General features: G+C 41.7%; 1 protein-coding gene across 15 annotated transcripts in view; it reads right to left on the reverse strand.

The window, feature by feature from the left end:
• Window positions 1-21,204, reverse strand: part of LOC148338882 (adhesion G protein-coupled receptor L3-like) — a 129,767-nt gene that overhangs the window by 101,213 nt on the left and 7,350 nt on the right. For 14 of the 15 annotated variants that reach the window (XM_088292693.1, XM_088292692.1, XM_088292682.1 and 11 more), the window contains exons 2-3: window positions 9,015-9,080; window positions 481-546 (exon numbers count right to left, since the gene is read on the reverse strand). The gene's annotated coding sequence lies outside the window, so the exon portion shown is untranslated. Of the gene's footprint in view, window positions 1-480; window positions 547-8,989; window positions 9,081-21,204 lie in introns of all 15 variants that reach the window. The other variant, XM_088292681.1, reaches the window with a different exon arrangement.

A 21,204-nucleotide genomic window follows, 5' to 3' on the forward strand; every position in this document is an offset into this window, starting at 1 on the left:
TTTTTAGAGTACATGTGTCAGTTTTCAAAATATTTGAAAAAATAGGACCAATTAAATGACATTTTATTTTACTTTTTATTAACATCCCACATTTAATTGTACTTTCAGTTAATAAATATCGTTTTTTTTAGTTATTTTTAAAGCAATAGTTTCAGTTAAATGTTTTCATTTCATAAATCTATTACACTTTGTAATAGAACGAATTATGTTGTATTTTAGTTATTTTTATTTTTGGAACGGCAATTATTTCATTTTTAGAAAAAGAACCAATATCATTTCATTTTAATTCTTTGTCTTTTTTGTTTTGTGGGGTGGGTTGAATAACCGAGATGATTTAAATGTATTTAAAAACAAACTTCTTGCAATGTTTAATTCTATATTTCAATTTGATAATTGACATTTAATTTCATGTTATTTTTATGAGCTGACCACTTGATGTCAGACCTCATGACACATTCAGTATGCAAATGCATTGATTACCTTTTTTGCAAATGCCCAGCTGGACAGTTGGCGTCCAATCAGGTGGCTCCCAGCATTCTTTTTATTCTAGAAAAAAATTTTTTTTTAAAAAGAATAGAATAGAGATGAAGAACGAAACAAAACATTTCACTCGACAGCACGGGGACATCAGCACAATTCAAAAGCACACATTGAAAATCCTGATGGCCATTTGCATTTGGAATTTCCTTTGGGTTTTCCTGATTAGACCAGAGAATTGTTGCCATTTGAACACATTTCCCATGTTGGCCGTCAGTCTGCCAGCAAATTAATGTATTGATTGAGGAATTTTTAGTAAATTCATCTGCCAATCATCTTTATGGCATAACTGAATCAGTGTGTGTGTGTGTGTGTGTGATTGATTTATGCAAATATATTCCATCAATAGCAGCACTAATAGAAACAACACAAACTGTTTTGCTTCAGCAAATTACATTAAACTCAAGCCACGCTATGCTACGCGCTTACTAATGCTCCGCGCCATAAATGCTTTGCTCGCACTACTTTGCGTCGAATGATTTCATCCGAAATGATGTGATTCGTTGTATTAAAGCGACGCTGCCACCAAATGCTACGCGTCTTCAATATCTCGCCAATACATGTGCCGTGTGTCCGACCGCGAAGCGTCTTTAAATAATAAAGTATCACTGCTTTATTTCTTACCAATGCTGCCATACTAATGCTACACGTCTTGAGGATGCTAAGCTAGCAGCACAAGCTACGCGTCAGTCGCACAAACAGTGACGTTGGTCATGTGTTGCTAAGTAACGCGTTACTCAATAATAACGACAATTCCAAGTAACCACTAAGCTAATGTGTCGATATCGAACGTAGTAGGCGGATGTTAGTGTTCAAAAGGCTTGATGGGATACTTTTTTGTCAAAAACAAAGTTGGAATGATCTTCACCAGTAGGATGTTTATGGACAGAGAATGCAATAGCAGACGTTTGCCAGTAGGGGGCAGAAGTAAGTCACGGCAGGATAGATTCAGTCGTGGTTCAGTTGGCATATGCAACAAAAATAATAATTAACTTGTTTACTGCCATTGACGGCTAAAGACGCGAAAGATTTTTTTTTTTAAATCGTCCGGAAGTGAATTAGTTAACGAATGATAAAAATAATATATTATCACAATTTATGAAACAATGGCGCACAACAAACAACTGGACATTGTGTTTGGCAAACATTATGCGACGACCTACATTGCGTCTTACTGTTTCTATAAACCTCACGAATATATTCTGTTTCTTTGCGATTGTGGTTTCACTTCACTAGATTCCCTGATTGGCTACTTAAAAAAACAAAAAAAACAGAAAGTACAGTAAGTGGTGAAGGATGGCGTCGGTGCGCACATCTGCTCGTCAGCGAAGCCGCTGGAAACTGTCACATGCCCGGCAGGTTCCGGAAGCCAGGCAGATGGTGCGCAGCAAAATTAGACCCCCGCCAAAAACCTCTCAATCAATCTCCTGGACGCCGTAACCAGAAAGCATTTGTCCATCGCGGGCAACACGCTGCTCCACCTTTTTGTGTGAAGCGCTCAGGAGGCCAGCACAAGTGTTTCATTCACACCCAATTATTGTCAAAGGGGTGCGCTTCCACGCCCCCCCCCAAAAAAAAAAAAAAAAAAACAACAACAAAAGAGACTGCGGGGGGGTGTCTTTGTTCTCCGTCTCGTGTGCGACGCTTAACAAAAGAGAGGAAACGCGATCGGGTGTAATGGCACCGTTGAGGCTGATTAGACAAGTCAAATTTGGAGTCCTTGCTGCGTATTTGGAAACAATCGGCGACGATTTCATACATTTATCATCGACACACAAGGGCCCGATTGGATTCAATTTTCGATTCACTTTGATTGATTTTCGATTCAATCAAGGATTTCACGCATAGTGACAAGATCTCGCGTGAAGTCATATTATATTTTCGATATTTAGTTTTATGAACCGATATCAAGCTAGGAAAAGATAAATCGATTCTAATCGATTTTTTTAGACCCAGCCCTATAAAGGAGACCAAAAGAATGTGTAATTTTCCTTCTAGTGCATTATATTTTTTTATTTAATTCAGAGAAGTTCAGATTTTTTTTTTTATAAAAAAAAGCACCGCTTATGTATTTTATTTTAATTTGAAATAATTTAATATTCCTTATTGCTTTGCGACTTGTGGAAACAAAATATCTCACATACTAATTTTAAATAGTCCCTTTCAAACATTTTACACAAATTACCACCTCGAAAAATAATTCATAAAAAAGGATAATTTCATGCACAGTTTAAAGATTAATACTAAAATTAAATATAATTTTAAAAAAATGAAATAGACAGCACATCAGTGAAAAGTTGTACAGAAATGTTTGAAAGCATTTTTTTCCTGAAATCCAAAAGTATTGTTGTCTTTAAATATAAGTATATTATTTATTATTTTATCATTTAAATCAGCGATTATTTTGTGTACTACTTGAGCAGCACACAATTTATTTTTTATTTTAAAATCACGATTCAAGAAACAACTATCTGACTCTCAAAGTATTTCACTTGAAAGAAAAAGTGATTTCACATGATGCGACGTCATTTAAACCCAGAAGAAAATGATTTCTCTGCGCTTTTTTTCTTCTTCTCCGCAGCCTGAACTAAAGCAATCGCGAGAACAACAAAAGAGGAAAAACTCCCGCCTGTCATCACGAGCTCACGCTGCATACCTATCAGGAGAATGTTTTTACACCGCCAATGAGATTAGCCATGTGTACTCTCCACAGAGCGTGTACATATTGAGGGGGGGGGGGGGGGTTAACATCACTTGACGGGAATACAAAAGCCGGCGCTGGTGACTAAATGTTTGCACGGGACAGATCAGGCAACACCTGCAATCTGGCAAAACACGCTTTTCCGGGAGGGAATTAGTGGGATTGTGATGAATGAACAAGACGGACGTGAGTAACCCCGGGCCCAGAATACCGCTTATCTGTTGGCTTATGTGGCACAAAGCAGGCCTGATAAACTCAGCAGAAGGAGAGACGGCAGCGAGAATGGACCCAAGCAGGGGTCAAGAAGGAGTGGGGTCAGTTAAGCATTGACGAGAGCATAGCCAAGGGTCTTCGTCATATTACTTATTGAGGCCTGAGGGAAGGAATGCAACACGAAGCACTGAGAAAGAAAGCTGTGGTGCTTGTTCTTGAACGACAGGTGATACACACTTGCGTGCGTGCACGTGTGTGTGGATAAAATTATATATATATTACATTTTTAATGCCGTAGATTCTCTCTCTCTCTCTCTCTCTCTCTCTCTCTCTCTCTCTCTCTCTCTCCCTCTCTCTCTCTCTCTCTCTTCTCTCTCTCTCTCTCTCTCTCTCTCTCTCCTCTCTCTCTCTCTCTCTCTCTCTCTCTCTCTCTCTCTCTCTCTCTCTCTCTCTCTCTCTCTCTCTCTCTCTCTCTCTCTCTCTCTCTCTCTCTCTCTCTCTCTCTCTCTCTCTCTCTCTCTCTCTGTGTGTGTGTTTGTGCAATACAATAAAGTGACTGTTATTTTTTCCTAATTGAAAAAAAAAAAAAAAAACAACAGGAACATTTTTGGAGGGAGGCTTGAATAGATGAATGACATTTGCATTCATTTCCATGGAGAAAGATTTTTGGAGATGCGTGTGAGGTCATAGTCATATCTCAAGGCAGCGAAGTACTACGCTTCTCACTCAAGCCATCAGCACAATCACAAATATTATGTGACTTATTAATGCTTTTCATCCCACCATGCTAACGACTAATGTCATGCGACTTGCAAATGACTTATGCCTTACTGCGTTTATGCATCTCACTAATGTACTAATTTAAGCTCACAGCCATTCCATTTCTCTGTAATCGTGGCCCAATTCAAAGGAAAAAAAGTCTTCATTCTGCATTTTAGCAATCGGAAAGTAACAAGCGACGGCTAGCGTGAGCCGGAAATTCCTCGCAGCTTGTCACATCGCATTGGAGCAGATGCGCCGTCAAGAAGTTGTCCTCCTTAAAGCCGCCGCAAAATAAAAAAAAAATAAAAAGGCTTTCATTGAGGTTGCATATTTGCTTAAATGCGCCGTGACAGGGCAAGCTTGACTTCCTCGCCGGTGATGACGGAGAAGCAAACCACAAAAAAAAAAGAAAAAGGAAGTCAACAGTGCATATTTCTCGCGAAAGGAAAAGAGTTAAGTTAGGCTACTCGGAAGGACGTTGATCATCGGGCCGGCTTGCTCTATATATTGATTAAACCATCCATCACTTAAACGCTACAAGACATTATTTCTAATTAAAAAGTAAGTCATAAATTGCGCTCTTTATTGCCAGGCTGGGCTTGTAAATAAAACTCCGGGGGAAGGTAGAACCAGATTGTAGATTCTGTTGCGCCTTCAACACACACACATTAAAAAAAAAAAAAAAAGTAAAAAGGTTGCGCATTTCATTTGCGTATGGCAGAGATAAAGTGATGCAAATGAATCAATTCTGTAGCCGTCCGTCTTTACAGTTTTGTGAGCAGGGTAATTAAACAAATATGGAAAGTTGATGTAAAAAGGGACGCGTGAGGTCATGTCAGCCAATCGGAAGCCAGAAGAAAGACAAAAATGACAAAATCGTTCATTCGTCCACTCAAGTTATTATTCAACTACCAATCGAAAGTCATTTGCAATTTTTCACTTTTGCACTTTCCAAAACTCAGGCTGCTGTCATGACAGATGATCATCTTGAACTTCAAAACTCCGGCAGAAGCTGAAACCGGATTGCAACCTTCTCCTGGTCCTCGCCTCCGTTTAAGGCAGGGGTGGGCAAACTTTTTGATTGGCGGGCCACAATGGGTTCTCAAATTTGACAGGAGGGGCCAGACCAGGAGTAGATGGATGGAGAATTTTGGTCACCTCACCTCATCGGAGAAAAAAAACAAACTTAAATTTGAAATGAAAATGAAGAAAAGCATTTCAACAAAATATGTCTTTGATAAACAACAGTATTTAGAAAATAAAACATGAACAAGGTTTATTTATTTAATTCTTTTTCAAGTTCGGCGGGCCGGATTAAAACATTTGACGGGCCACATGTGGCCCCCGGGCCGTAGTTTGCCCACGCCTAGTTTAAGGGAAACAACAACAAAAAAACGACGGCACCGTGGAGATTAAGTCGTTTTTACAACTTTGGGAGCAGAGGTTTGAACAAATATGGAAATTCAATGTTTGGTATTGGGGGGGGGGTGTAAAAAGGAGCTTGACGGTGACGTACAATGATGAGGGGGGGTCGCGAAAATAGACGAGCGCACTCCAGCAACTCTCTTTTTCCGGCCGAGACGGGACTTAACGCCGTCTTTTTTTTTTTTTTTGTCTGATAGCGGCCGTCAAGTCCGCCTCGCAGCAGAGGACACTTTGCAGCTGACAGCTTCTGATTACCGCCGCTTGTCAGGCAGCAAACTAACCCCCCCCCCCTCCTCGTGCTACCCAGTCGTGGCGGAGTGGCAGTCAATTTTTTGGGCGGGAAAGGATTTGTGTTTTCTCACCTTACAAGCAAGACGATGGTGAAGAAAAATGAAGAAAACGTCGCGGCAAAGCAAAGCTTGTTGCAATCATTATTCATCGGGTTTGACTCGCCCCACCGGGTGGATTTTTTTTTTTTTCACACTTTCTACCTGAGCTGGATGAGCACATCCTACACAAAACGACTTTTTACCCGAAAGAAAGGCCAAGGACTCGGATTGGGTTTTTGGTTGTGGCGATGGACTTGCGGTAAATCAATCTTCCGCTGTTCTTTGTTGCTAACCAAAACAGCAGCGACTATCAAAAAAGTCAAGCCTGTCTCGCAAAAACTGGCGGGAATATGAAATTTAAGAGCTTTATCTATCACGAGTGGACCCACAAAAAAAGTCCCATGCCGGCCGGTGTCAGTACAAGATGTGGTCGGGGTCCTTCGGTCGCCTTCGCGTCTGCTGATGATGTCACACGTTATGATTAGAAATTTGGAATATATTTCTTTGACCCTGTTTGTCGTTTTTTTTATGTTCTGAGTTACTAAATCATAAGAATAATTTTAAAAAAGTACATTTTCTGCTACTTTGTTTTTTTTTTGGGTGTTCTCTGCGTGCCTGTCGAAGACGTCATATATATAATATTTCACACTGAATCCGAGTGAACCGTGGCATCGTTGCAAATTTGGCAGGAGAATTTTTTTTTTTCTCAGCAGGAGAAACGTAAACGTTCCACCGCTGTTGCAACAGCGGCTTCTCGAGGCGTAAGCGGAAGTGACGTCGGAGCTGCCGCGCCAACGTGACAGTACTCAGTTATTTTCACATTTATTTATTCATTTTTATTTAGCCAATCAAAATATGCAAATAGAACTGCCAGAGGTAAAAAAACAAGAAAACACAGAGGCAAAGAAATTTGAGAAATACGGGATTAAAGCGTGACATCATCAGCAAGCCACCAAAACACCGGAAAAGACACGGGAAGTCTGCCTTTTGGGTTTGAAGCGGCCATTTTGATTGGGTACCACGCTCTCTAAAAATTTGAAATAAAAATAATAACCATCCTTGATAGCCAGTTTGACTTTTCATCATGAAATTTGGGAGGCTCCCCACAAAAAATCTCAAGAAGCCATGCTTGAAAGCAAGTCGGCCATTTTGTTTTCAAGTGGCTCATCTTGACCGCCATGGCTTTGCATGAGTGCCCATAGAAGCTTCCAATGAGGGCGTGTCCGACCATAATGCCCCGTCGACGACGTTGAGATTTGCCTGGTGTTATCTTAAAACGCCGCCATTTGTTTCCACGTCGGGTTTGACGCCCAGGTGTCTCCAAATCACGCAAAGCAGGTCGTTTGCATTGAAAGGTCGACCTTTTCGCCGGCCCCCAAAGTGTCAGCAGGCGTTCACCGATTTGAACGGCATCCAGAGCCCGTTACCCGGGGCAACAGCAGCCGGCGAGGAAGCAGCGGCCCCCGTCGCACGGATACCGAGTCGAGCGTCACGAGCCTTCTAAGTGACCGCGTTTCTCCGAAGGCACACGCCGCTTAATGAAGAGCAACGCTCATAAAGACACATCGATGCGCAAAGTGGTGTTACCGTGACAACAGCAGCCCGATGAAATGACACCGGAGTTTGTGTCGTTTTATCTCCACGAGCAAACTGTTTGTAATGGTTGGGAAATATTGACTCGGGGTGATATTTTGTCCGTGGCGGCTTAAGATTGGCAGGCACGCAACAACATGAGGTCAATTCAGCCAATCAGACGCCGGAAGAAAGTCGATTTTGGAAAAAGCTGAAAAGCAAAAATAGGCTTTTATGAGATTGAAGTCAACTCATTTGAAACGTTAGTAGACTCGCACACCTTGGACATCCAGGATTAAAGTCCATCCTAGGCATGTGTCGATAACCCGATATCGATATATATCGCGATAGGTAGGTGGTCGATATCAATAGAAAATGGTATAGGGAAGATCACCTGAGGCTTACGCATGCGCCGCTGAGCTAGCGTGACTCAAAACAAATAAAACGTCGACTTTCCGGCCGACTTGACGAGGAGGAACGAGGCCGGCATGCGAAATAGTTGAGCCCGTGACACTCACGTTAGTTCAATTTTGAAATAACTTTGAAATAAACTATCGCAATTAATTCATTTCAAGATGATAAACATGGCGGCTCGTTTCAATAATTTAAATGAAACATTTTATTTATATTTTTTTCTACTTCATTTTCAAGGTTAAATGTAACATTTTAAAATCAAACTAATCAAAATTCAGCCCTTTATTTAATTTTTTTTAAACTGACTCCATCCATGCCTGGGGAGGGCGTGAACGATTCAGTGAATGAATCTTTTGAAAGATTCTTTTTGATGAATGTGTTATGTGTAATTTTTCTCTTCTGTCTCCAAAATGTTCTTTAATCAAGCTAAAATAAAAATGAAATAATACATTTGATCCGAATACTTGATCATTCCGTAGCATACCCGAATATGACTCAACCAACGGGCGATCTTTTTCAATTGCCGTTTGAATCGGGCGAGTCGGACGCACAACGCGACACGTGGACGACAAAATGCGGATGAGATTTGCAGCCTCCTGCTGCTTTCGCTTTGATTCAAATGTTTTATTTATTTATTTTATATGTCATTACTCCTGCGTCAGCAACACTTACCGCCCTCGCGTTCTTTTTTTAGGGGGGGGGGGGGGCAAATGTAAATGAATTCACGTGTTCTAATATGGGATTACCCTGGAATGTATCTGTAGCCGAGCGTGGGTTGCCCCCCCCCGCCCGCCCCTACGCTGTCGTGAAAACACAATACGAGCCCCTGCCGACTTATCAAAAGAGCTGATACGGCACTTTCGCCCCCGGTGCCGCTTTTTATGCCTCGTTCCTGTTGAATACGGCGTCATAAAAAAACAGGCATAAAACCTCAATGGGGGGGCTGGGGGAGCAATGTAAACAATGTATGCGGCTAAAATATGCACGGCCGCCGGGAAAGGGTATGCGGAATATGGGAGAGCTTGCGCGGGTGTACCTAATGAAGTGGATGCGATTCGTACCTCCGAACGAGCTTGGTGCGTCAGTTGGCCGGCGTCGCCTTCCGCATCATAAAACCACCGTCCGTCCTAAAACGCAAAGAAGAGTCATCGATTTGATTATTTATTGAATTCATATTATTTCGATGATAAGAGGAGATGCAGAGGAAAAATATTCTTGAATTTGGGTATTGAATAATCGCATATTTGGATCAAGAATATTTTTTGCTTGAGTAAAAGAGAAAATAATTCACAAATTCAAAGCTGCCAACCAAGAGAAATTCACTCCAAAAGAATATTTCAGAATTTCCATTTTTTCAAATTATGATTGTGAGACAGTTATTGCGGCACAATAAGCAATCGGATTAAAAAAAAAAAACATTCTGAATACTTTTCATAACCGTTAATAAACGATGGCGTCCATAAAATATTCAAATTTGATCAAGTGGAGAGTGACAGGAATGACAATTTTCATCACCAAGATGTGGTCGAAGAACGATCAATTATTAATTGGAATAAAATGTAGATATCATTCACTTTGTAGATAAAACTTAAGACTGATAAAAAGAAAAAAATCTCAAACGATTCATGACGTGATGATGAACATTAACTCATTAACTACCATTGACGGCTAAAGACGTCAAAGATTTTTTTTCTTTTTTACTCGGCTGGTTGTGAATGAGTTAAAATTCAAAATCTTTAGTGGTAAATATTCGATCATTTGATCATTGTAACAGATTTTAGGCAGGACCAACTTGAATCAAAACTAAACTAGCTACGCCCCTGGACCGGGCCAGCCAAAGTGTGCTCAGTGTCATGCGCTTGAATTCCAAAGAGACATTTTCACTTTTTTCACCAATCGGTTATCGGAGGTGACAAGCGGAGAGCACCGGAAAACGTGGCACGTGCAATTGCTGTTTCCTTAAATATACGGAACAATACGGATGTAACCAGTTAGCGTATACTTGTCGTCACCATGGTAATAAAAAAATTAATTAAAAAAATTGGACAGTCGTCATAATTGATAGAGACCAAGTCCTCCTCAGCGAAACCGTTATGTTAGTAAGTTAAATTAAAATGACAGAAAAGAAGCCACAAATGAACGTTAGAGAGCAAGGTCCACGTTGATTATGCTCCTCAAGGTCTTCATAAATAAATGAATATAAAATTAAAATAGAATTTCTAGATTTGAATATTTATAGAAGTATATTCTAAACAATTCTAAATGAATAACAGCGTGTAAAAAAAATAAAAAAATTTTATGGTTTGGGGAAAGCCTTACGTAGAGGGTCAAAGGTTAAAGAAAGCCCAAACTGGTCATCTTACATATTGGCGATGAAATGGGTCGTAACGCCGTAACTGTTGCGGTTCCGAATAAAGTAACGAAAAAGGAGGGTTGATCTGTTTTTTTTTTTTTTTGTACAATTATGAAGTGACATCTTCATAAATCTGTCGCGGTCCCCAAAGCAAAGCGCCACGGTGTAAATCCAGGTCACATCAGCTTTTTAATCGCTGATTTACGGAGGCTCAACTGTGGTTCGGCGATGGGCCTGAGCCACAAAGAGCCCGAGTTTTAAAGTGCATTAGCGCCACGCCGTAAATATCCCGTATGGCATATTAGCATTTTAATGGCGGCCATCCACGCTCACCTTTCAGGGGCCGTGTTGTTTTCCCTTCCTTTTTGCGCAACTGCCGTCTCGCCGTTGTCATGTTCAATTTGGATTACGAGCCGGGTGACTTAACGAGTGCTCAAGTGGTATCTGTAAAGCTGACGCTTTGATTTTTATTTTTTTTTTTAAAGCGCAAAAGCTGCAAGCAGGTACAATATTTCTCCCGAAAGGCTTTTTTTTTTTTAATTAATGCATGTCTTGTAATAAATGAAGAGCTAAAGTGGCATCTGTATAGCTGACGTTAATGGTGGGGTCTTGATGTAAAAAATAAAAAAATTTAAAAAAATACATTAATAAATAATAATAATAAATACATAAATTAATTAATAATAAAAATACATAAATACACAAACAAACAGATAAATAAATAAATAAATAAAACAGTGTGAGACGGTAGCTGGATTTGTGTTTGCTTTACTAACTTTATGTCTTAAAGTAAATCGAGAACAGATAAGGAATCCGGAAAGTTACATTTCTAGGTGGCCTTTGGGAAGAAAGAAAAATCTGCGAGATGGCAGAAAAAAAGTTGACAGCAAAGGGCTTTTTGAAATCTCTTTTCCTTGATGTAAATAAAGTGGCTTAAAAAGCGCTTATGTGGCATCTGTAAAGCTGACATTTTCATTGGTGCTTGAAAGCCTACTGTTGTTTAAATATCACTTTTTTTAAGAAATGCATTTCTTATATTGAATTAAATCAAGAAGAAATGTAGACACGGGTAGAAAATAATTCAAACTCGCGTATGAACAATTTTCCAACAAGTTTGTCTTTAGTGACTACACAAAAGGCCAACCGGCACAAGAAACAAAACTTTTTTTTTTTTTTTTTAATAAAAGAAAGAAAGAAAAAAACTGCGTGGGTGTATATTTATTCTCCGCACTGTAGCGGAACATTTCCAAAAAGCGCTATTCACACACTCGGTACTTTAAAAGTCGCTTCCGCATCAAGGACACGGCGTAGTCAAACTATCAAGACGAGGGAAAAAAAAAATTGAAAAGACTCCTTTTTGGGGGAGGATCCCATCACTTTGCTCCCGTCAGGACAGTCAAGAAATGTGAAAACATATGAGAACATACGAGAACGCGCCATGCGGCCGATTCCAGTCGAGCGTCTCTCTCTAAAAGCATTTACTGAGCCATAAGCACGGCGGGCCCGCCGAAAGCTCATCAAAGTGTGGCTTATTTTATCAGCCGAGTGGAAAATGTGCTGAGAGTGAGGCGGCGGTGGCGGAAGGCGAACGCGGAGCGCGTGGAGGGTGGCGAGCGTGGGGGGTATATCCAGTCGCTGGGAGCAACTAAGCCGTAGTGACCCGCACGCCGGCGCCGAGCGTATTCGCCGCGACTCCCGACAAAAGGCACTAATGGGCCAAATGAAACAACCGCGTTGAGGCCGCACGGAAATTGACAGCTTGGTGCCATTCAAAGCCAACGCCGAGCGTAATAACGGCGAGATCGTGCAGGAGAGTGTGGCCTAAGCTCTCGAGTAATTGCAGCGCGTGGCTGAGACTGCCGTGGCATCTGTAAAGCTGACGTTCGCAGTGGAACACCTCGGAGCACTTTTCTCGCAACATTTCCAGGATCGTTGAAACTTTGAAAGATTGCAACCGTAAAGTTGACTTTTTTTTTTTTTTTTAAATAATCCAACTTTAAAATATAATTCATAAATATATTTATTCTTGTAACGCTGCATCTCTGATTTCTTATAAAGCTTAGAGTTAATTCGCACAAAGCGTAACTTCTATTAGAATGATTACATTTTTTTTGTTGTGGTAATTTTTTTTCCACGTTAAACTGTTGATTCTTTATCATTCACTTCCACAAAGTGGTCGCTAGTCTTCTTGGGGTCTTCAAATTAATACAACACGTACTTTTAAAAAGGAAAATTAATAAATGTAATATCCAAAGCAGATGAGTATACAAATAATAACAAATAAAAAAAAAAAAATCACAAAAGAATAACCTCACAGGTGCTGCGATAAGTAACAAATACAATTATATTACATCTAGCTGATTCATTCGGAACTGATTCATTTTGGTTTTAAGAAGTTTTCAAAAGATAATTTGCTTCTGGCGTTTTTAACATTAGGTGGGTGTAAATTGCAAAAAAAAAAAAAAAAAATTTAAATAAATAAAAAAAAAAAAATAAAAAAAATGAGGAAGCTTCCGGTCATAAAATCTTTTTTCGGGGGGGGGGGGGTTGTCATTGTCAAGCGACCCATACTCATTTGTCGAGTGTAATATTCATGGCAAAAATAAAAAAATTCTGATCATGAAAAAAAATGTGCTGTACCATTACTTATTATATTATACATGAAAATCAATAGAAAACATTTTAATTATATATATATATATATATATATATATGTGTGTATTTATTATTATTTTTTTCATTAATTTATTTATTTTTTTATGCATATTGATTACATTATCCCGGAGTGAACATTTGAGGACAAGTTGGGCAGCTCCTGCAATTTTTATTTATTTATTTTTTTATTTTTTAAAGATCTTTTATAGCATCACTTGAGCAAATAACGGGGCCATACTCCAAAATGCGACAAACCGTGTGATCGAACAAGATCATGCATCATCCAAGATGGAACGAAAAGCAGAACATTTCCTTGCAATCGCAATGCCAAGTTGCATCTTTGAAAAAAATATAATCAATCCAATCAGACCCCCCAAAAAAAATTATGACTTTGTTCGTTATTTTACAACTTTGTCCTTGTAATTATTTGTGCAACTCAATGCGACTCTTGAGACTTTTTTGCCTTGTAAAGCTTCAGCTTTATTCTTGTTAAATTCTGACTTTCTTCCCATAACTGTTATTCATCTCATAAAATGGAGACGGAACTCATGTGAAGGATACTTTACTTTTTCATTGTAACCCAAAAGCACCCCCCCCCCCATAAAGCTTGATCTTAATTTTTCACCAAAATGTGACATCCTTGTCACAAATAATGTGTCCCTCTCACGCCCTGCTGACTTCTCACTAAAACGCGACGCCGACGCCGCACAATATTGTTATGCGAGTCACATTTGTCTTTATTTGGACGACGCGCAAACGCCAAGCTCTGTGATCAACCTTCTAGAAGAACATAAAAGTCAATAGTGGGGAAAATTGTACGGGTGACACAAGTGGGACTCGAACAGCCGAGGTCCTTGATGTGACGTCACTGGGGAGGGGCGGGGCTTTGCACGTCGGACGCATGTACAACCAAACGTTTAGGATTGGACTTTTTGGAGGGTCGGCGGTCAAGGCCGTTGAGATTCGGGCCCAGACTGGGGGAGGACGCACCCCACGTGACGGGGATTTGTATCGTCGGGATGGTGAGTCATCTAAGTGCTCTTCACATGTGGAATTACACACACACACACACACAAATGATAAAGAGCAAATAAAGGGTGGAAGTAAAGACTTTTAAGACTAAGCCAGTGAAACGGCAGAAAACAGAGACAGGCAGCGACGGACTTATCATTTAAGCACACAATAAAATAGTCGTGCAGTTAGGTCACTGCAGGATGACGAGAAAGTTCCCGTTTAATGGAAACAAAGTCGGATTTTAACAAGAAGAAAAAGTCAGAGCTTTACAAGGATACAATTGTAATACTGCGAGTAAGATGTTGCAATCATGCCCGAAAAAAAAAAAAAAATTGTATATGGTGAAAATATGACCAAAAAAAAAATCAATCGTCTTTAGGATGTCAATTACAGCCACAAATGTATTCTTTTCATTCTTCCATAACGGCAAGTTCATTTTATAAAAGAATGACTTCATTGGCGTAAAGCCAATAAACTCCTTGTGGTAAAAATGATGATCGTAAAATTAAGAAATATACTCAAAGTTATGACTTTTTTTCTAATAAAAATAAAATTAATGACTTGTGAAGCCGCAACTCCATTCTTGTAAATATTACGAGTTCGTTCTGGTAAAAGGAGGACTTTCTTCTTGCTTTGTTCTTATAACGATGTGACTTCTTGTAAAATAAAAAGAAAAAAATGGAAGCAGGGCAACTTCCTTATTGCAAAAGTTTGACTTCATGTAAACGTTATGAGATCAAAAAGTAGGACTTCATTCTTGCCATCAATTGGAATTCAGCTTCACTCTTGAAAAAGTACGACTGCATTCTTGAACTCAGCTAAAAAACACACTTATGCAGTTCAGTGTGGAAACGTTTGTTTTTTGTTTTTAAACAAATGAGGCATTACGGACGTCAATTTATTCCTTTACGGAACGTCAGAAATATTCCATTTTTTTAAAAGCTCCGCTTTGTGTCGACAAGGCCCAAGACTTGAAACTCGGTCTTGTAACAAAAGTATAACACAAACTTCTGACTTAGTTTGGCTCAGTGAAAGGTTGACGAAGGCCCACACATGACCCCCCCCCCCCCTCGCCCGTTCCTCCTCCTCACAGGGGTCCTGTGATATCTCGCTTGTCTCCTTCTGTGCTTGAATAGCCGCATTGTGCCTTTTGCATATTCCGAATTGGCCCACCTTTCGGGCCCTCCGCACACACCTGTCAAACCATGTCCTTGGCGCCTTGGACCCCCCCACCCCCCACCCCCCACCCACCCACGACACGCATGCTTATTGAACCCATGCGCACCCGAGAGAATCAAATAAACACGCGTACACTCGGGCTTTATTGGAAACACACGGCGACGGGACACGCCCATCACCGGGTTGCATTCGCCGTGCCTCAGAACTCGCCACGGGTCAAGTTACAAATTTGTCGGGGGGGGGGGGGCACAAGGGCACACAAGGTGGGAGTGGAATGCACAAGCTCGCAAGCGGAAAACACAAGTCAGACGTAAACGACTCGTAACTCGAGCCAAACTGTAAATCGTTAGCAGATTTTCAACCTCGTGGGGTGGGGGGGGGGGGGGGGCTCGTTGGGGGTCATCAAATGCCACCCTCAAATAGACACAAGTGGACCATGTGGAAAGAAAATCGAGAGCTCCATTCATACAACCAGATCGGAGGAAAATGACTTCGATAAATTGAAGCCTCTCCAAAAGTGGTCCTCAACATTTTTTCTGCCGCGAACAACTTCATATAAGTGTCGAACTTTTGCAGAGGAAGGGGAGTTTAAGCTGATGGATGATTCATAAAATGCAACAGAAACCACAGAATGAATACCGTATTTTCTGGAGTATAAGCCGCTACTTTTTTCCTCGATTTTGAACCATGCGGCTAATCCAACGGTGCGGCTTTTCTGTGGATTTTTCTTTCACCACTAGGGGCGCTCTATAGTTCAGAAAATACGCTAAATAAATCTCAATTTTTTTTGTCTTGAGTCTGTTCTGTTTTAATTCGCAAAGTTGTTGCCGTGTTAAAAGTCACGGTTTTAACAATCTGTTTATCTACTTTTATGTGCATTCACAAAATTGTTCTGTACATGCAGGAAACAACTAATTTTTTTTTTCAAGTTGGTGCGGCTTGTATATCTATTTATTTTATTTTTTATTTTTTTCACAAAAGGAGTTGCTGCGGCTTTTATACTGGTGCGCCTTGTAGTCCGGAAAATAACGTAACTCACCGGTGAGCTTGTGGGTTTAAAAGTAGTCTCACGCGGCCGATCAAGACACGCGCCAAGAGTCCGTCAACGTCACCCTGGGATGAGAAATAAACCGGAAATAAGTTTGTGTGACCGTGGGGAACATCATGTTTTTTCCCACTGTACTACAATGAAGTGTAATTTCACCTCCACTCCACTAGTTGGCAGTGGCGCTCTACTTGCCCATTGTGCGCAGCGAGTATTAACTCTACGATGTCGATTTGTTTTGCAACGAAAATGCTATTATTTAGAGTTGCAGCAGGGAGTGGGTGGTGCGTGAATTTTTTATTTTTTATTTTTTTGCTAGGGGGGGCATAACGGAAAATAATTGAGAAGCGCTGAGAAAGAATTTAAAACACAAATATTGCCACCATGAAGAAAACGGAGCCTTCCTTTCCGACAATTTGTTGAATTGACATAAGCAAATGTAACAAGACCCAAATGAATTCTCCATGCCTTGTGGATAGTCGCACTTAATGATGTTCCCGGTTGCACTCTCACCTTTAAACCACTTGACTCGCTCGCCTCGCAGGCCGCGATGTCCATTTCCACATGTAGAGCATCGGAGATAACCTTCACCTACATATGCCGTCTGCCTTCCGCGACACACGAGAGTGCAACGCCGATGAAACCTCCGAGCCCCAAGGCTATCTGTCCACTAAATCATATTTGTAGATTCATATTAAACACGCAGCCCCGAGGAGAAGTCGGAGCCGAGGCTTGGAATGATAGGCATCGCCGTACCGCGGGAAGTCTGCGCCGCATTACTGCATGCATGCGAAGGCCCCTTTTTGACAGCAGCTGCTTTCAAGTAACTCGGCGAAAGAGGTTTTGTTTCAATCAAACATGAACCCTGTTTGGCGAATTGAAATCTGGATGGCAACAACGCGGAAGGCGACGGAATTCATCATCGACTGGATATCGACGTCAGTCAATCCAGTCATGCTGTTGTCAAGGAAAAATCGTCAATTGACCTTCGAAAGTGGTTTTAGAAGACAGAGAGTCCAACGATGCTCAAATGAAGGACAAAAATTGACAGGTGTGGGCAAAGTACGGCCCGGGGGCCACAAGCGGCCCGTTAAATGTTGTAATCCGGCCCGCCCAACTTGAAAAAAATTTATGTTTTATTTTCTAATTATTGTGTTTTTTTAAAGACATATATATTGTTGGGATGCTTTTATTCACTTTCATTTCAAATATATATATTTTTTTTCTCCAACGAGGTGAGGTGACCAAAACACTCCACCCATCAGCTCCTGGTGCGGCGCCTCTGTCAAATTTTAGAACCCATTGAGGCCCGCCAATCAAAAGGTTTGCCCACCCCTGAGTTAATCTATCAAGCATGTTTTTGCAATGTGGGAGGAAACCGGAGTACCCGGAGAAAACCCACGCAGGCACGAGGAGAACATGCAAACTCCACACAGGAAGGCCGGAGCCGGAATCGAACCCTCGACTTCTGCACTGTGAGGCGGACGTGCTAACCAGTCGCCCACCGTGCGGCCTGTTTCTTAAAACATTGACATTTATTTTGATTGAGAGTCGCTTTTCATGCGTCATCTCGTGTGATCAGGACACCTGAGTCAAATTTCACCCGAATCAAGTCAAATAATTAATTGAAGATACGTGTATCCTATTGCGCACAACATATTGGCCGTCAGCATATTTCCTGCTATCTCCAACCCGGTCGGAAATGAGGTTTCAAAATTCGGTTTACGGGGTCACGAGATGACTCCGGCATATTTTGCATGCCATTAAAGTTGCATGCGAAAACAATTTGTCGCCGCGCGCTAACAGACGCCGCCAGACAGATGGCCACCGGAGTGGGGTTTCTGCGACATGACGAATCGGCGCATCTGCTGGTGTGACTGCGCGGGGCTGGCGGTCAGGGGAAGTTCTCAAGAAAACAGGCGGACGTGTCGTCGGAAAACAAACAAACAAAAACCACGCTGGCGTCTGGTCCCCAAGTAACGGATCAAGCCGGGGATCCTGCACGCCATCGCGGTGGTGATGAGACAAGATGGCGTCTTTGCGGCCACGGGACATGGCCCCAAAGACTTTTTGCAACTTGGCATCATCTAAACCAAACTACGGCCCGAGGGCCATATGCGGCCCGTTAAACGATTTAATCCGGCCCGCCGAACTTGAAACAAAAAATTTAAAAAAATAAACCTTGTTCACGTTTTATTCTCCCTGTAATTCTGGTGTGTCCCCACTAGGAGGTGCACTCTGAGACAGATATTTTGTGGTAATGCGTTTGTTCATTTCCATTTAAAATTAAGGCGTATAGTTTCTCTGTATACGATATGTAATTTTTTTCCGATGAAGTGAGGATAAAACACTCCATCCATATGCCCCTCTGTCAAATTTTAGAAGCAATTGTGGCCCACCCCAATCAAAAAGTTTGACCACCTCTGATCTAAACCAAAAAGGTGCTTACCCTAAACTAATAACCACAAAACCCTTAACTCATTGACTACCATTGACGGATAAAGACGTCAAAGATTTTTTTGGGTAGTGAATGAGTTTAAACTGAATCCCCTTCTTATGGAACGCGACAAACAAAATTGCTACGTTCACACCAAATCCGTTTGGGGGTTGCGCTAAATTCACCGGAGGTGTTCACAACTCAGCCGCTTCGCTTTGCGAAGATGGCAGCGTTTTCAGAAGCAAACAAAATAAAAATGTTTCGACATCGCATTCAAATGGCTGACATGATGCTAAGCTAATGATAACAATATGGCCGTCTTGGTAAAATTCAACAGCTATAAAAAATTTTAAAAAAACAATGAAGACGTAAAAGGTAACAGATACATCAAGCTCCTTGCTCAGTTCACAACAAGCCTAGTTTTTTTTTTTTTTTAAATGTCCCTGTAGCTAGCTAGCCCTGTTGTAAATCTCTGGATTTCCACAGGACGGCAACGATAACGTTCTCCTCCATTCTTCTCTTTTCAAACAACCCGCCAAGTGGACATGACGCCGTGTTTGACGTAGCACGTCCCAGAGCTGATTGGCTGACACGCTAAGAAAGTTCACATTTTTTTAACTGCGCCGAAAGGGTGAACGGAGCGAATTTTCGGGGCTTCGCTCCGCGTCCCATCGCTTTGAACGCATCATTCACGTCGCGCCACACACACTCTAGCGACTTCAATTCAATCGCCGTAAACGCTCGCAACGGATTTGTTGCGAACCGAACAAATGAAGCTTCAAATTTGCTTCATGAACCAGAGGTTGTATTTTTGTATCCTCTAGATGACACTGATGGGTTAAATAAAGGCTTTAAAAAAACGGCAAGTCAGTTGAACCGAGAGTGCCATCTACAGGAGTCCAAAAATACCACAACTGGTTCATGAAGCAGATTTGAAGCTAGCCACACCCCCTTTTTATGAAAGCCAAAACCCAAAAAAAATCCCTATTCTCATGGGTTGACAAACCCCAGAAGGCCAAGGAACCCCTCTGAAAATTCAACCTAACCTTCAGCACTAACCTCAACTCCAAAAGTAACTCCCAACCCAACGGCGGCATGTCTCACGAGCCTAACACCAAAAATGTCCGCAAAAAATGACAAAAAACACCAAAACAGTCTCAAGGCGATACGTTTGCGTAACCTCTGTCCAGATCTGCCCCGATTCCTTTTTCATCCCAATGGCATTTCCTAATTGGATGTGAAGGAGCTTTGACGCCGTCCGCTGGTCAGCGTGGCAAAGAGCACCCGAGCCCTTCGGACCCCGCCCCTCCCTCTTCGTCTGCAGTGCAGCGATGGAGAAGGTTCCAATGGTCTGTCTCCCCGCCAGCCTGCAGTGTATCCACAGACGCGAAGGGGCAAAATCAATGCGCACAAATCGTTTCATTCCTGCTCAATTTCATCCCGCCAGTATAATTAAAAGTGTCTCCCCAAGCAGATCTCTCGGGGGATTGTTATGACATGATGTATGCAGATGTTCCAGCCCTCAATATTGGCTCGGATATATACTGTACACTCACAAACTAATTAGATGGAGAAATGAAAAAAAAAAAAAAAAAATCGCATCCATCAAAAGAAAACAGAGTCTTGTTAGTATTTTACACAACTTTCAGCAATAATAACGCCGACTGAGAGGCATAAATTAGCAAATTACCTGCGTGTCACGGCGGGATCCAAGCGGCAGGACCAATTATTTCTGCTACGCCGCAATTGCAGAGAAAAAAACAAAAAAAACAAAAAAAAAGGGGGGGGGGGGCTCTCCAGCTGTGTTCCGACACAAAGCTGGCTCGCCCAAACATAAACAAGATTACAGGAGCCTGGCCTTTTCGCGACGCTCATTAGCGACACCTTGGCTAAATGGACCGCTGGTGCCGAGTTGCCAGAAGTGGCGGCGGGGGGGGGGGACAATTCAGGAAACGCCTGAATAGATAAGGAATAAAAAGGGGAACAAAGCCATCCTTGTTGTCTTTTGCCAATCAATGACGAGGCCGTTCATTAGGAGGGTTCTGTTCTGCGCTGGGAATTGGACCAAAACGCAACAATGGAGGCGAGAGATAACCGGCGCATTTGGCGGGCGAGAACCGCGCTAACCTTATTAATCATTACGGGCAGAAATTCCATAAAGGGTTGACTTCGATTGACCCGTCGGTTCGTCGCGGTTTGGCATCCGCGGCGTTGGATGCAGTCGCCGATTCCTGTTGACTCTCCGCCGGGCTGACTTTTAACAACATTTATTATGTATGAGAGGGGAAAAGGGGTCCATGAGAAGATTATAAAAGCTTAACATTTTGATGAGATTAATCCCCCCCCCTATCAATCGTCGCCTCGCATACAATAGTGAGCTAATTACGGCGCGGCAGTCGGCGAGTAAATAACATTTATATGGCGGCTTCGGAGAATCATAAAAGAAATGTATTTATGTCATGGTTGGGTGAAGGGAGGTTTAAGAAAATGGAAATCGGGGAAGGCAAATCAAAGCGTTTGTCTTTTGGATCGCCTCGTTGGTGGATGGAAGTCAAATTTGTGCTCCAG

This window comes from Idiotropiscis lumnitzeri, chromosome 4 (assembly GCF_059441095.1).
Source record: "Idiotropiscis lumnitzeri isolate Australia: NSW breed Sydney's pygmy pipehorse chromosome 4, RoL_Ilum_1.0, whole genome shotgun sequence".
NCBI lineage: Eukaryota > Metazoa > Chordata > Actinopteri > Syngnathiformes > Syngnathidae > Idiotropiscis > Idiotropiscis lumnitzeri.